At 41.1% G+C, this 18,354-nt stretch overlaps 1 pseudogene; it reads right to left on the minus strand.

Moving 5' to 3' along the window:
* Window positions 1–274: 274 nt before the first annotated feature.
* The window catches only part of LOC135469242 (sodium- and chloride-dependent glycine transporter 1-like), a 30,769-nt pseudogene continuing 12,689 nt past the window's right edge, over window positions 275–18,354 (minus strand).

The raw sequence follows: 18,354 nt of genomic DNA on the forward strand, positions 1-18,354 counted from the left end.
GTGACCACTAGGTAGTTGGGATCTGTGACAATTCAGCCTTTAGCTCGACTGAACGGCCTGATGAGAACACTGGGAATCTTCCTGATGATGGCAGCACATACTACAGCAGCTGCTACAGTACATGCTACAGCACATAATACAGTACATGCTACAGTACATGCTACAGCACATGCTACAGCAGCTGCTACAGTACATGCTACAGCACATACTACAGCACATGCTACAGCACATACTACAGCAGCTGCTACAGTACATGCTACAGCACATACTACAGCAGCTGCTACAGTACATGCTACAGCATATGCTACAGCACATACTACAGCAGCTGCTACAGTACATGCTACAGCACATACTACAGCAGCTGCTACAGTTACTAAAGAAAGAATTCCTGACCTAGGGTAATACTTCTGAAGAAGTGTATAATCCCACACCGGTATACAAAATATACATCAATAGCAACTTCTGAAAAGCGCATATGCCCTTTGGTATTTCTGGTAAAATAGGAGATTAAATGATGTAAAAATAGCTTACAAGTCTGCAGTGTGTAGCATATACCCTTCTGTGGTCGGCGTTGTTACTCCACATTCCTCTCCATGCAATGTTACACCATGGAATAGCAGGACAAAAATGAATATTACAGATAAATGAAGTCACCCAAATGCTTTTTGTTTCCTGAATAAATGACAACATACTGTGTGACAGATTTTAAAAACTACATAAAATTGTCAGACAAGCCTTAACAGAAAATAAGCCTTCACTGGGTTGTGTTACAGCCAGTTAAGTGTGAGATTGCCTCCTCTCCAGTATCAAACTACATGTACGCTGCCTTCCATGAAATAATAAAGGGCATCATTATATATTACTAAAATTAAAAAAGAAAATGAACTTTCACTTTTCAGATCAATTTCAGATGACAATATACTGAAGTAAATACACCAAATATTATGTAAGCCTGATAAAATAAAATTACCGTGTTCTTAGATGGCCTATATGGGTTATGATTACCCCTGGAATATATCCAGACCTCAGAACAAGAACAGAATCAACCCGATTATCACATGGTTGGCATCTTTTATCAGCAAGGCAAATATTTCTGCTTACACTTGTATAACTCCCAGATAAATGCAGAAGTGATCAGAGATTTCCTTCCTCACAAGATAAATAGTGTCACCAATCTCCTATATCGGAAATGACTGATCAGATGGTAGTGTTGGTGAAGTAAAGCTTGCTAAAATTCAGGTAACCAAGCAGGACTATGCCTGGAGAAAGAGTTTTCTTGTAACAAACAGAAATCATTCTGGCTTTCTCCATGTTACCCTTCATTTGGGGGTTGAGCGCGAGTGGTGGTGATGATGACGACGATGAATGGGGGGCAGAGAAAGGCAGTATCTACATCTGATGTGTACATGTACCCGGGATTTGGGGGCAGGGTGTGGTTTTTCTGCTGGCTGTATATATTGAAACATACAAAATGGAAGACATCAATTTATTCTACCTCATCAGGCAGTAAAAAATAAGACATAGTTGAACTGTACTGAAGTGAGTGTTAGCAAAATAAGGCTAACAGCTAGCGTTTTGGGTCTTTTGGTTTTTTCCTTCTTTTATTAATCAGGTTAGTAACTTATACGGATTTCTTTATGCAACCGAAGTATAAAAATGTAAAATCAGTTGCTGTATAAGTTTTTGTTTCATTTTTTTCTTCTCGAAAAAATTTCAGCAAAATGGTAGCCCAGGATATTCTGAGCCCCCAGTTGATAAAAAGGTGAAACAGACTCAGAACAAAATACTATCATAATCACATTACTGTACATATTTACAATCTTGTTTGTATTACAAATGTTGATGAAAAATGGGCTGATAATATACAATTCAACATCAAAAATAATTAAATCAACCACAACAAATGCAAATGTACTAACCATCAAACAACTCTCCAGAGGAAGAGAGAAACAAAAATGCAACTATAGTAAGTCAAACTTATAACACATCAAACATTTCATCTAGCTTGATACATATATAAAAAAGTAAATTTATATTCACAGTTAAAATAAGCTAAAAGGTTATTCAAACCTGACAATAATTAGAACATTCCAATTAAACAAGTGCACTCAATAGCTACAGAAATATCATCATAAATTTGTACAATTCATGAGAATGTAGACTTCAGTCTTGTTAAGCCTCCATTTACTCTGTTCATAATTGCATTGCTTCACAGTGGAGGTGGACAAGTCCTCGTGAAATGTAAATATTTGTGAACACAGACTAGAGCCCTGTGTAACACAGACCTGCTAAGGCCGAGTTTGACCATAAGTTAACAGACCTTACTTTTGTACACCAGGCTACCTTTAAATTAAAAACAACAGTTAGTGCAGTTAAAGTAGAAACAAGACAAGATTTTGGGGGTAATCTATGCATCTCTTCTAAAGTAAGAAGGTTAGATAAAATGGTAAAGCAGATGACACTTTATCAGCAAACATGAGATGTAACAATACATAAACATATAAGTGGTACGTATATGTAGTTAATGAAACAAACATATAGAATGTGTAACATCAGGTCAACACAGGCAAGAAACTCAACACCTAACATAACTCCAATGCAACATTGCATAAAAATATTCCTATAACAAACAAAAGGTAAAATAAGCACTAAAACAAACTGAACCAGACACACATGTAAATTCTACATCTTTTCCAAACAACAAATTTAAAAGAATATTTATTTCTGACAACGATGAAACAGTTAAATATGAGAGCTTGCAACATAAACCCAGAATCTAGACATGGGCATTGGAAGAGTCGCCTGGAGGTGCCCTGTGCAATCCTGTAGATGTGGAAGGACAAGTAGAGATGTGTTGTGTGAATACTTCTTCCCTAAGGTACACCTAATCAAGCAGACATCCTGTCAGCACTGTACAGACGACCCATGGCCAGGGCTCTGAGTCTGTGACTGGTACCCTGTCTGTAGTGACCACTTGACAGGGTCATACCTGAGCTCATCAGTCTGCCTTCTACACAAGGTTACAAGGACTTATTGTGGGATGAATATGCATGGTACATCTCCACACTGCTGTTATGTACAGCGTGCATGCACTGTCAACACCTGCTCAGTTGATTTAAATGCCTCCAGTAGTTGTTGAATAGTGGCCCACACTGACACGTGTAAATAAGCTAAGCACTGCAGACTCCTCTCACAACTCGCCCCTACTTCAGATTCAGCCGCAGCATCACAGAATTCAGCCGCAGCTTCACAGAATTCAGCCGCAGCATCACAGAATTCTGTCCAGGGCTCAAATGCATAGTAAAAGGCATGACGCCTATTATTTGGTTGAACATGTTAATTACTGGAAAATACTAATTACCAAATTCACTGAATCCACAGAGCCATAAAGTGACCTGTGGTCCAGACATATAAAAACATTCCCAATTTTCACTCATAAAGTATAAACACTTTCCCAGTACTTATTTCATCTGCACAACACATATGTATACACTACATAACAGTCCTTGTTAAATACCCTAGATACGGTGCACCAGCAAGCAGGACATTTCATATCGTAAACAAGACAAATACGGCTGTTATGATCTGAGAAACCGTCAGTTTCAACAGATTCTTAAGGTTTAAGGCCTGTTCTGCTTGTACACTTGATGTCCACACATTCAACAACAATACAAAAAGAGTTCCTTAACACAAACGACACAGATATCTTATGTGTCTCACTAGGTTTACGTAAGTCATTAATAAAGGCACTGGAACCCACTTGGAAAAAGCCAGGCACAAGAAAACAATTAAATATCTGCAGTTTTTTCAGTTTCCCTTTTGAATCTTATATTTCTTTTACAGTTTTTCTTTAACTTTTTTTTTTCTTTCATTTATTCTTCCCATCATTACAGCCTACCTTTACCAGCATGGTGGAGAAGAGCTTGACAACTGTCAGGGGAGATAATAAGTGTGAACACCTTGTTAGTTCCAAACCTTAGCTGCCAAAGGGACAATAAATTAAAAAAGAAAAAAAAAACCTTTTTCTCACAATGCATAATAGTTGGCAACCATCCAACCTTCAAGGTTTGGGAGAAAGTTGATTCTGTTCTAATACAGCGAGGAATCCTGTCAGCCTTCTACTCTTCCAATCTGTCAGAACTGGCACTGACTGCAGTCTCCTGACAGCAGCGTTATATGCACACACAGCTCACCAGGCCACTCCAGGGTAGCGCGCCCTCAGTTCTCTCCCTTGCTTTGGTTATTGTCAAATGTAGATTTCAGCAGTATTACAATACAGTGATTGTGTTTCACACAGTTTGAGTTAATGCTGTCCATGTTGCAGAATAAAGGTGTCCAGCCCAGGGCTACATACAGTCTAGCAGCTGAGATCACAGGGCTCCTATCAGCAAATACCCTGGCTTTACCCGATCAATGTCCAGCAGATTTTATCTGCACACGTACAGCTAGCTAAAAACTACTTCAGAAAGCACTAAGTGTTATCCCCGCTAAAGGATAAGATATATTTCAGTTGTCGTATTTGTTTTGCTCTATTAAGCTTCACAAAATTTCATGTCCTCTGGTTTGGATGCTTATCAAATGTTTGGCCGCCCGAAAGTTCCCTTGTGTTATTTGGATATTGTCAGCCTGAATGCAATATGATACTCAATCCGATACTGTACATATCTATGTTGAGCATGGCTACCTGACAGGACTAACCAGGTAACACATTGCAGGTCTACATCAAACGGAGGGAGCTGAAGTGTTATTGCTTGTGGTCAGAAGTGGCCACCACTTCCTGCTATTTGGCTACCCTCCTCAACCTGCTACAGGCTCTTTGAGAACAGTTAATGTAATACTCACATATTATGCCACCTAAAAGTGCTGCTTACAAGATGACTTCCTGATGAAGTCAGCTTCTGTAAGACATTTACACAAGCAATCCAGAGACACAGTTACATGGATGATGACAACTTCTGTTGCAAAAGTACAAGCCACGAAGGCCACTCTTAGCTTAGCCAGTGTCTTTTTCGTTCGTTTGCCTAAAGAACCCATGGTTACAAACACTCTGGAGAAAGCTATCAATGCTGTTCCATTTTCTGTAGCCAGTTGTCAACCCTGAAAGAAATAATTTAATGGATGGCTTGGAATCTGATATTTTATTGGAACAGGCTGCTCTGCGGTAGACAGGAAGGCAATGTCTGTTGGTGCTGTTCAGGTGACAACAGAACAACTGGAGGCTGAAGCTGCTCTCTGGTTTATACAATAACAGAAGAGCTGGCAGCTGAAGCTGCTCTCTAGTTAATGTGATAACAAAACTGAAAGCTGAAGCTGCTCTCTGGTTTATGTGACAATATTACAACTGGAGACTGGAGCTGCTCTCTGGTTCATGTGACAACAGAGCAACTGGAGGCTGAGGCTGCTCTCTGGTTTATGCGACAACAGAACAACTGGAGGCTGAAGCTACTCTCTGCTTTATGTGACAACAGAAGAGCTGGCGGCTGAAGCTGCTCTCTGATTTATGTGACAACAGAACAACTGGCGGCTGGAATGAACCAAACAGCATCACTCAAGTAGCAAGGGATTGCTTGTGGTTAATCTCATTAACCTTTGGCACTATGTTCTCCTATTTCCCTGACTTGATTGTAAATGCCCTTTGTGATAGATTAATACTTTTTCCAAAGCAAATGCATATCAAAAATAGTTGTGTTGATAATGTAAAATGTTTTGTGCCGTTCTAACAGCACTGTTGCTCTGGGCAGGGCTGCAGTGTGGCTGCTCTGAAGACCTAAGACAACTCCTGGCCTACTGCGCCCCCTTAATTTCGCCTCTCTCTCAGCCCTGACATGTAGCACCATCACCCACAGCCACCCTATGAGGCAGCTTCATACACGAGTATTGAAGTTAAAATTTGGGTTTTCTATTGTCTTGTCTTCTTTCTCCTGGCTGTGTCCATTCCTGTCCGGATCTTGGGAGGGCACTTTGTGGGCAGGACCCCACTCTGGCGAAGGCTTTAACAAAAAGCGCATCTTCTGAAAACAACAATGAATTACACTGTTAGAAAGCAATTGACTTCCATGTCTTCTTGTGTATGTATTTACTTTTAACTTCTTTATGAAAGGTTTTCAGTGCTGGACTGAAGAACTGTTTACTTATACGATGGCAGTCTGGTTTGTGTTGTAGAAACCGAAGTTCGCACAGTGAACCATGAAATCCTGCTTGGTATCCCACAAAACTCCCCCACCAAAAGCTGCCGCTAAACCAGTTGGATTTGAACATTGGATCTTATTGGTTAATGGCCTGATGATCACAGAGAAATAGGCCCCTGGATCACGAAACGATCTTAGACTTAATTCAAGATTAATTAACTTTGGTATGTCCCTTTTCGTTGTTTTAGCTGAAATTTGTTTTACCATAACTTACTCAGTGATGACTTTATGTGGGACTTATCTCCAACTGTAGTTAGCCTCCACAGCACAGTGAGGACTTTATGTGGGACTTATCTCCAACTGTAGTTAGCCTCCACAACACAGTGATGACTTTATGTGGGACTTATCTCCAACTGTAGTTAGTCTCCACAGTGCAGTGATGACTTTATGTGGGACTTACCTCCAGCAGAGACATATTGCCTGGAGCTTGACACACTTTGTAAATGGCCATAGAGAGAATAAAAATGATAGGAGCCAGAGCCATGAGCCATCCAACTGCGTTAGCCAAGGGAGGGTAAGAGTAATGCTCTCCATATTTCAGCGGCTTGTACTGGATCCAGTTGAAGATCATCACACCCTACAAAGTCCACAAACAACCTGAAATCACTACGCTATTGAAAACCCCAATGATTTTAACAATGATTTGCAAAGAAAATTATCACTGCAAGCAGTGGAAACGCTCACAATATAACCACAAAGAATAAGAAGACATTAAAATAGCTTTTTCCTTTGTCATGACAGGTTATGTGTGAGCAAAACTTGTGAACGAAATCACAAGAAAACCAAATTCTACCTCGGACAGGCCTGTGGCAACGCTGACGGCCACATTGGGGTTCGACAACAGCTCTCTGCTCTCGCACAGTAGAAGTAAACATGTTACAGTATCAAACTATTCACAAATACAGTTGTATCACAGGGAAAGTACACCACTACTCACTTATAGTCTTCTCTATATTAAATGACTAAATGAACGTACCACTAGAGTGAGGGGACTGAGGAACTTCCAAAACAAAGCAAAGTAGCGATGCCAAATCCTGCTCTGCTGTCCAATCATCATCTCAATGTCCTGCAAGAATCGCTCGGCCTCTGTAACATAACCAGTGGACTTGTGAAATCTGTGCGGCATATACATGACAGGTTTCAGGCATCAGTAGCACTGAAATATCAAATCAAGACTAAATCCACGAAAGAAACACAATCAGGATGATGTTTCACTGAAAACAGCTTTACTAACTTTGTCTGTAGGCCTGCCTTGCTCATGAGTATAGATGAAGTATGTGCAAGCTGTTTAGTATAAAGCGGCAGGCACTGGGGACATCAGAGGTGGCCAGTCTGTAGGCCTGTCATGCTCATGAGTATAGATGAAGTATGTGTAAGCTGTTTAGTATAAAGTGGCAGGCACTGGGGACATCAGAGGTGGCCAGTCTGTAGGCCTGTCATGCTCATGAGTATAGATGAAGTATGTGTAAGCTGTTTAGTATAAAGTGGCAGGCACTGGGGACTTCAGAGGTGACCAGTCTGTAGGCCTGTCATGCTCATGAGTATAGATGAAGTATGTGTAAGCTGTCTGGTATAAAGTGGCAGGCACTGGGGACATCAGAGGTGACCCGTCTGTGGGCCTGTCATGCTCATGAGTATAGATGAAGTATGTGCAAGCTGTTTAGTATAAAGTGGCAGGCACTGGGGACATCAGAGGTGGCCAGTCTGTAGGCCTGTCATGCTCATGAGTATAGATGAAGTATGTGCAAGCTGTTTAGTATAAAGTGGTTGGCACTGGGGACATCAGAGGTGACCAGTCTGTAGGCCTGTCATGCTCATGAGTATAGATGAAGTATGTGTAAGCTGTTTAGTATAAAGTGGCAGGCACTGGGGACATCAGAGGTGACCAGTCTGTAGGCCTGTCATGCTCATGAGTATAGATGAAGTATGTGTAAGCTGTTTAGTATAAAGTGGCAGGCACTGGGGACTTCAGAGGTGGCCAGTCTGTAGGCCTGTCATGCTCATGAGTATAGATGAAGTATGTGTAAGTGGTTTGGTATAAAGTGGTTGGCACTGGGGACATCAGAGGTGGCCAGTCTGTAGGCCTGTCATGCTCATGAGTATAGATGAAGTATGTGTAAGCTGTTTAGTATAAAGTGGCAGGCACTGGGGACATCAGAGGTGACCAGTCTGTAGGCCTGTCATGCTCATGAGTATAGATGAAGTATGTGTAAGCTGTTTAGTATAAAGTGGTTGGCACTGGGGACATCAGAGGTGACCAGTTTGTAGGCCTGTCATGCTCATGAGTATAGATGAAGTATGTGTAAGCTGTTTAGTATAAAGTGGTTGGCACTGGGGACATCAGAGGTGACCCGTCTGTAGGCCTGTCATGCTCATGAGTATAGATGAAGTATGTGTAAGCTGTTTAGTATAAAGTGGCAGGCACTGGGGACATCAGAGGTGACCAGTCTGTAGGCCTGTCATGCTCATGAGTATAGATGAAGTATGTGTAAGCTGTTTAGTATAAAGTGGCAGGCACTGGGGACTTCAGAGGTGATCAGTCTGTAGGCCTGTCATGCTCATGAGTATAGATGCAGTATGTGTAAGCTGTTTGGTATAAAGTGGCAGGCACTGGGGACTTCAGAGGTGACCAGTCTGTAGGCCTGTCATGCTCATGAGTATAGATGAAGTATGTGTAAGCTGTTTAGTATAAAGTGGTTGGCACTGGGGACATCAGAGGTGACCAGTCTGTAGGCCTGTCATGCTCATGAGTATAGATGAAGTATGTGTAAGCTGTTTAGTATAAAGTGGCAGGCACTGGGGACTTCAGAGGTGACCAGTCTGTAGGCCTGTCATGCTCATGAGTATAGATGAAGTATGTGTAAGCTGTTTAGTATAAAGTGGCAGGCACTGGGGACTTCAGAGGTGACCAGTCTGTAGGCCTGTCATGCTCATGAGTATAGATGAAGTATGTGCAAGCTGTTTAGTATAAAGTGGTTGGCACTGGGGACTTCAGAGGTGGCCAGTCTGTAGGCCTGTCATGCTCATGAGTATAGATGAAGTATGTATAAGTGGTATAGTATAAAGTGGTTGGCACTTACTGTACACCCAGGCAACCAGCACTAGCTCTGTGATGGCGATGCAGAAGACAGACCAACTGGCTGCATACGCATCCATCAACTGTAGAATGTACATTCCACCCTGCAATGGAACATAGAAAACTTCAGCTCTCCTCTTAAAGTTCAGAGAAAGTATAGAAATCAGCCTGTATCATAGGCCTGACTGGTGTACAAGTTTCCACAGATACTAGAGTGATAAGATGACTTACCCTTGTTGTGATTGCCAAACCACCAATGAATCCTGTCAGACAGACAAAGAGCACCACCCAGGTCTTCCTCTTCCTCAGCTGTGGGTAGGTGTCCTGAACAGCCGTGATCACTGTCTCCAGCAGGGCAAACTGATCAGAGAGATGACACACACATTACAGAAACATAGCTTCACTCTGTACAAGCATTTATTTATTGACACACCACACTAAAATGACTGTAGCTTTATTAGTACGGGTGGCAGAAACTTTATAATGCATGGACGTGCATCATATTAGCACATACTTAAATGCTATCAATATCAACTTTGTGTCATGTTCTTTGTATTGTTTTTATCTCTGCAAACAGGATTAGACTGACACCAGAATTAACTTCCATATAGCATATTCCTTCCCTAAGGGAACAAAGCATGGAGCTACACAACCTGAAGCCGCTTGGCTCACTGACTCTTCATAACAGCAGCCTCCAATCACAACATATGCATACATTTACAATACAGTCATACCTGTTTGGGGGACAATATAGTGACAACAGGTGTTGACACAAACACAATGTATTGACAACAGGTGATGACACAAACATAATGCACTGACAACAGGTGAGGATACCATGTATTGGCAACAGGTGAGGACACAAAGATAAGTTTGATTTGACAGTCTTTGCTGGCCATAATTCTTTGTCTTGGTAATCCACAAAGGAAGCAATGTTTCATCGGATTTGTAACAGTTTGGGATCATGATGTGGGTACTGAGCTGATAGAAAAATAAGCGGGAGCCTTGCAATGCACGCAAAACCCCGCAGTCAAAATCTTAACAGGGAAATGGACAGAGGGAAGAAAATAGGACAAGGTGTGAAAAGGTTTACACAATATGTATGTTAAGCAAATTTTAGTTACCAATTTCAAGAGATATTGAGTTAGCGAGATTTTCAGAAACTTTCATTTTTCATTTAGCCCCAATGATTTTGAAAAAATTGATTAACGTTGCTGAAAATCATTACGGTTCTTCCTCATGGCAATGTGTAAGTGTGGAATAAGTTAGGTGAAGTTGGGGTAAACCATCTGAGAAATATTGTGGCAACAAGAAAATCGCCAGCCAGCCGTACAACGATTTCTACAACAATACACCTCAGCCAATATTGGTCAGGAAGTAAGATACAACAAAAAAAGTATTTGTTCCCTTTACACTTATTCTGTACCTGAATGTGATCAACATTTTCAGAAGCAAACGGAGGTATGAATATATACAAGCTTGACAAGGATCTGACACCAAAGTGGGCATAGGGGGGCAAACTACCAGATAATTTCTGAGATGGGGTGAAAGTGTTGATTTTACCTCACTGCCCATGCCCAGGGTGATCATCATGACAAAGAACAGTATGGACCAGAGCGGGGACACGGGTAACCTCGTCACCACATCCGGGTACACGATGAACGCCAGGCCAGCTCCTGAAAATGGTAGCCAGCACTAACACTATAACATCTAGACACACCTGGCACATACACATACTTCAGGATTAGTGAAATCACAACACAGTGCAGAACACAATGGATGTTCTACAAACTGCGCTGTAACCACTCAATCACACAGGTTACGTCAACCTTTCATCAGTCAGCATTCTAGTAGCTGCAACAAACGAAACCTGCATTCCAAATAGAGTGTCTGCAATAGTATGACCAACAAAATAGTCAACATTGTTATATCTGTAATCTGACATAAGACATGACTTTTAGAATAAATATCCAAGAGTCTTATATATTATAAATAATACAAGCAAACTAACCATTTACTAAGCTTGTGTTTACAAGCTGCAGGCTTAATTTACAACAAATTGTTACCTTGTTTCACCACCTCATCCACTTTCATGTCCAGCTCATGTGCCAAGTATCCAATAATGCCAAATATGACCAGACCAGCAAATATACTTGTACATATATTGCCAATTGACACAATCAGTGCATCTCTGTAAAAAAAATAAACAAACAAATAACAAGAAAAAAAGTACAAATAATAATTAACCATTGGTAGCCTACAGTACCCTGTTTCTACATCCCATGGTCCTATGTGGGGTTTAAATTATATCAAAACTGCCCTTTTCACAACAGTTAACCACAATGCAAACCTTTGGCTCAACAACAAGTGGTATAATAACAATTCCTCCTTAAAAAGTGCATGAAGTGATCAGTGCTTTCTGGTGATTACGAGTTCCTTATGTCACTAGACACTTACTTGTAACAGTTGTTGTGGAACTTGTTGTAGCTGGATAGAGTAATAAGGCCACCCCAGGCTGGGCTCAAGGCAAAGAAGATCTGCACAGCTGCATCCCCCCACACCTAAGACAGAGGATCAGGTTAGTACTCATCAGCACTCAGTTAAAGCTTACCAATTTCTTACCAATTTCTTACCAATTTCTCACAACACAGACAGTATAGCACTTAACTCCTTCAATGGCACACATAATTAAAATATATACATGTATATTTACTTGCTTATATACTTGACACATACATATCTAGTGACTATTTCACATGGCGTATTATGACATAAGGTTTAGGCGTGGAGAACACCAGGATAGGGAAAAACTCTGTACCTCACCAATACCCGATAAACCCCACAACTTAAAGCTGCAGTGGATCCACAAACTAAACATATATGGCATACAATAGATTGTTTTATCAACCAGCTAAAAAATAATAGCTGGATTAGTCTGTAATTTGGCTCACCTTGGCATCCCCTAGTCTGTCAAAGCTAGGGGTGACGTAATAGATGATACCGTCCATGGCGCCGTCCAGAGTTATCCCACGGAAGAAGAGGATGGTCAGGACGACATAGGGGAAGAGAGCTGTGAAGTACACTACCTACAAACCACAACCCAGAGAAGCCCCCATCAGAATACGCTTGAGGTTTTCAGAACATCTCGGACTAGAGATTTGTATACACACAAACTGTGGACATGTGGGACTACACAGGCTGCAAATTCACAGGAGACAAGAAAATTACACATACAAATATGACCCTGTTTGCTGGTCTATTTGACTTTATTTATCTATTCTATCATTGTTTTATGTCATACTCAGAATATTTCATTTATGCCATGGTGCACAAGATTATGGTGGGAGATATCAGGGTGGAACCCATGGGAAATGCCCAACCATACACAGGTTGTGAGCAGACCTTCACACATACAACTGGAAAGCGAGCCAAAATGAGCTGGACTTGAACCCAAAGCGACCGCATTGGTATAAAGCCACCATTGACGTAATTGCTCATTCAGCTCATTCCTCTACATTCTTGTACCTTTTGAAGAAATTTTTCTTTCCTAATTGTCAGATTCAAAGACAACTTTCCTTGCTGTTATTTATTATTCTGTTGGCATGGTTACCTTTCCTGTGGACTTGACTCCCTTGCTGAGCGAGAGGAAAGTAAGAGTCCAGGCCAGTAACAGACAAAGAGCCAGCTGCCAGCGGGGTGCTCCTATATCCTCTATCCCACCAGACATGTCCAAAACATACTTCCTACAAATACACAGTACAACACATTTCACACAGTTACTTTTGTCTGTATTCTTTTCCAGCAAAAGAAACTAATCTATGTTCAAAGAATATTCCCAACCCTTCATCCACTTACATCTACATGTATCTAAAACCAGAATCAAAGTTTAAGCATGGAGGTATTCAGTGAATGGATATTTTCTCTGGTTAACTTTTCATACATGTACAGTAGGTTACGCTGGGAAGACACAACAGACTACACACGATTAGTGTGGAGCTACATCTGATGCTTGACAGTATTAAGGCCAATAGTGTGACTAAACCATTTAACTACATGTACAGTAGGTTAGGCCGGGAAGACATGACAGACTACACACGATTAGTGTGGGCCTACATCCAATGTTTTGCAGTATTAAGGCCATTAGGATGGCTACACTGTATAACTACATGCACAGTAGGTTACGCTGGGAAGACATGACAGACTACACACGATTAGTGTGGAGCTACATCCAATATTTGACAGTATTAAGGCCAATAGGGTGACTAAACTGTACGACAACATGTACAATAGGTTTCGTCGGGAAGACACAACAGACTACACACGATTAGTGTGGAGCTACATCTGATGCTTTACAGTATTAAGGCCAATAGTGTGACTAAACTGTATAACCACATGTACAGTAGGTTTCGCCGGGAAGACATGACAGACTACAAATGATTAGTGTGGGCCTACATCTAATGCTTGACAGTATTAAGGCCAATAGTGTGACTAAACTGCATAACCACACGTACAGTAGGCTATGCCGGGAAGACACGACAGATTACAAATGATTAGTGTGGAGCTACATCCAATGCTTGACAGTATTAAGGCCAATAGTGTGACTATACTGTATAACCACATGTACAGTAGGCTATGCCGGGAAGATACAATAGACTACACACGATTAGTGTGGAGCTACATCCGATGTTTGACAGTATTAAGGCCAATAGTATGACTAAACTGTATAACCACATGTACAGTAGGCTATGCCGGGAAGACACGACAGACTACACACAATTAGTGTGGAGCTACATCTAATGTTTGACAGTATTAAGGCCAATAGTGGGACTAAACCGTATAACCACACGTACAGTAGGCTATGCCGGGAAGACATGACAGATTACAAATGATTAGTGTGGAGCTACATCCAATGCTTGACAGTATTAAGGCCAATAGTGTGACTAAACTGCATAACCACATGTACAGTAGGTTTCGCCGGGAAGACACAACAGACTACACACGATTAGTGTGGAGCTACATCCAATGTTTGACAGTATTAAGGCCAATAGTGGGACTAAACCGTATAACCACACGTACAGTAGGCTATGCCGGGAAGACATGACAGATTACAAATGATTAGTGTGGAGCTACATCCAATGCTTGACAGTATTAAGGCCAATAGTGTGACTATACTGTATAACCACATGTACAGTAGGCTATGCCGGGAAGATACAATAGACTACACACGATTAGTGTGGAGCTACATCCGATGTTTGACAGTATTAAGGCCAATAGTGTGACTAAACTGTATAACCACATGTACAGTAGGCTATGCCGGGAAGACACGACAGACTACACACGATTAGTGTGGAGCTATATCCAATGCTTGACAGTATTAAGGCCAATAGTGTGACTATACTGTACGACAACATGTACAGTAGGCTATGCCGGGAAGACACAACAAACTACACACGATTAGTGTGGAGCTACATCCGATGTTTGACAGTATTAAGGCCAATAGTGTGACTAAACTGTATAACCACATGTACAGTAGGCTATGCCGGGAAGACACGACAGATTACAAATGATTAGTGTGGAGCTACATCCAATGCTTGACAGTATTAAGGCCAATAGTGTGACTATACTGTACGACAACATGTATAATAGGTTTCGCCGGGAAGACACAACAGACTACACACGATTAGTGTGGAGCTACATTCGATGTTTGACAGTATTAAGGCCAATAGTGTGACTAAACTGTACAGCTGCATGTACAGTAGGTTTCGCCGGGAAGACACGACAGACTACACACGATTAGTGTGGAGCTACATCTGATGCTTGACAGTATTAAGGCCAATAGTGTGACTAAACCATTTAACTACATGTACAGTAGGTTAGGCCGGGAAGACACGACAGACTACACACGATTAGTGTGGAGCTACATCCAATGCTTGACAGTATTAAGGCCAATAGTGTGACTATACTGTACGACAACATGTACAGTAGGCTATGCCGGGAAGACACGACAGATTACAAATGATTAGTGTGGAGCTACATCCAATGCTTGACAGTATTAAGGCCAATAGTGTGACTATACTGTGCGACAACATGTACAGTAGGTTAGGCCGGGAAGACATGACAGACTACACACGATTAGTGTGGAGCTACATCCAATGCTTGACAGTATTAAGGCCAATAGTGTGACTAAACCGTATAACTACATGTACAGTAGGTTAGGCCGGGAAGACACAACAGACTACACACAATTAGTGTGGAGCTACATCCAATGCTTGGCAGTATTAAGGCCAATAGGGTGGTTACACTGTATAACTACATGTTTATATAACTACAGGTTGCTGGCAGACCTTCCCACTTACGGCCGGAGAGGAAGCCAGCATGAGCTGGACTTGAACTCACAGCGACCGCATTGGTGAGAGGCTCCTGGGTCATTACGCTGCGCTAGCGCGCTAACCGACTGAACCACGGAGGCCCCAACTACATGTATAACTGTATGCATATATAACAGTCACATCAGGAGATAACTTATAAGGAATGCAAAATTTTAGTTTTCGTTGACTTCTTCACGCTTAGCTGTTATCTAGGCAGCGTTATACCTGCATGTAATAATGCCTGTGTACCAGTCAGACTGATTATTACGTACTCAAAGTAGTCCTCAGCAGGCGGTGTTTTCGTGGCGTTGTTTGCTAGTTGCTGAGTGATACCATTTTCCGCTGCACCCGTGGCATTCCAACATGTGAGATTGTAGAAAATACTGCCATTAATCTTGTTGCAGCTGTCAGCGTCGTCATATGGGTAACAAGCTGTAAGCAGACACAAGCAGATATGGGTCATGAACAGCCATGTAGTGGCAAGTGTTCCACTCAATCCTATCTCATTCAAAAACACCAGTTCTAGCCATATACTCAGCTATCAAATTATTTATTTTGAATTGGGAATATTAGTGATTTGATTGGCTTCCAGAGCTAACTTTCTAAAATGCATCCATTTATGTACTACAATTTCTGATTAAAATGTGTCGAAGATTAAATACTGTGTTATTTGAAATGCTACAACAGTGAGCTACTATTGGTTATCAACTTTGTGACAGAGTACACTGTGCAGAGGGCAAACTCCTCTACATTGGCCAACCCTTTCCATTAGATATGGTTTTGACGACTTTTTTGGGGGGGGGGGGCTTTGTTTTTGCGGGGAGGGGGGGATTATGCATTCTAAAGTTATACAATTTTTTTGGTTATATCAGGTTATACAGTTACTGTGTGTAATGGGTAATGTTGATCTGACATGTAGGGAGTAGAGTCATGATTAATGTTTTATGGATGACCAAGATCATGTAAGCCCAGTTTCATAATACAATACTTTGTCCTACAATATTTTGTACATCACTAATAATGTACCAATGTCCTATATGTGCCATTATCATACATGTATAATATCTTTGTGAAACTGAGCCCAGGAGAGGATACTTACTTTGAGATCGCCAATCTGGATGACAACTTTGCCAAGGTAACACGGCAGTAAATGAGGCAAACAGGTAAAAAAAGCACCAGCCAATGATCATGTGTAATAAAGGGAGACCATTCCAGATACAATCACCATGCCATATCCCAATCCTGAGGAGAAAACCCAATTCTGTATTAGTAAAGGAATCTATGCACCCCATACATCTGCCAGTAATCTAACCTTCACGCACTTATGCCAAGCTCATTTCTTCTACTATTAGTTTCTGCTACAGGAAAATCCTCCCGGAACCTAACATTAGTTCTGTCTTATTTCAATTCAATGATTGGAGCCATAAACTGTGACTCAATCAGGTACAAGTAAATCTGATTTAATGAACTTGGATTACACATTACATGTTTAAAATACTTCATGGAAAAATACCTCATTACTATTATGAATAAAGGCTTATTCTGCAAACCATGTTTTCACTGGTCAAAAGCTTAACTATTGACGGTATACATGTAAAAGATCAAAATGAGTATGCTTCATAAGTGTTATTTCCACAAAAAAAAAAAAAATCCTGCGGCCAGAAACTCATAATTACACAGAAGTTTTGATGCCATTCTAAAAGCGCTCTGTGGTTGTCGTACTTACCATGGAACAAAGGACAAAATCTGTCAAAAATAGCTGCTGGCCCAAGTGCAGCATACTGACCAAATGCCAACTCCAGAAACATCAAGGGCACACCAAGTAATATTAACATCAGTATGAATGGAAACAAAAAGGCACCTACAACAGACACAGGGAATTCAAGTGTACCCCCAATATGATGGCGAGACTAATGTTCAGCTCAAGTAGCAAGATCATAACAAAATATTGACAAGATACAGCCTTAGGAAAATTACAATAACCAGAACATCTTTTCACCAATAATTATAACTGTAATTGTACAAAGTGGGTAAGGAATAAATACAAGTCAATAACTGAATACAATGATTAAAAGTATATCTCAAATTAAATGTTTTTCAACTTTACTATAGGCAAAATATTGGAAGTAATTTCGGCCATAGTTTAGAAAGTTTCTCAACTTTTACACACTGATTAGTCAGGTGAGTCTAGGTTGACAGGAGAGCAGTGGGCATGTCAGCCGACTACGTACCTCCACCATTACTGTAGGCCAGGTAGGGAAACCTCCAGACGTTACCCAGCCCCACAGAGTATCCCAGCAGTGACATGAGGAAGTCAAATCTCCCTGACCAATTCCCACGCTCAACCACCTGTACATTTCCCACAAGGTCATCATCTAGGGGGGTAAGAACTGCAGTACTCGAAACATCTTGTACCAGGGATTCATTGGGATTCTGTCAACACAACAAACACATATGGACATGAATAGTACTCCTGCTACAGTCAAAGTCTTGGCCTCAACAAACAAGGATGTTATTCTCTATTATAGGGCTAAGCAGATCTAATGCCAAGTGGCTGACTTTGAAAATAGCATACATGTTCTCTCAGTCAACCTCCTCACACTGTCAACTTCATGCATCTATCTATAAAACCACCTGCTTTCACAGCAAATTTCACTTGAAAGATCTATATTTGTTGATCTCTGATAGGGAAACTTACACAGAAATGATCATTAAAAACAAA

The sequence above is a fragment of the Liolophura sinensis genome, chromosome 6 (genome assembly GCF_032854445.1).
Source record: "Liolophura sinensis isolate JHLJ2023 chromosome 6, CUHK_Ljap_v2, whole genome shotgun sequence".
Taxonomy (NCBI): domain Eukaryota; kingdom Metazoa; phylum Mollusca; class Polyplacophora; order Chitonida; family Chitonidae; genus Liolophura; species Liolophura sinensis.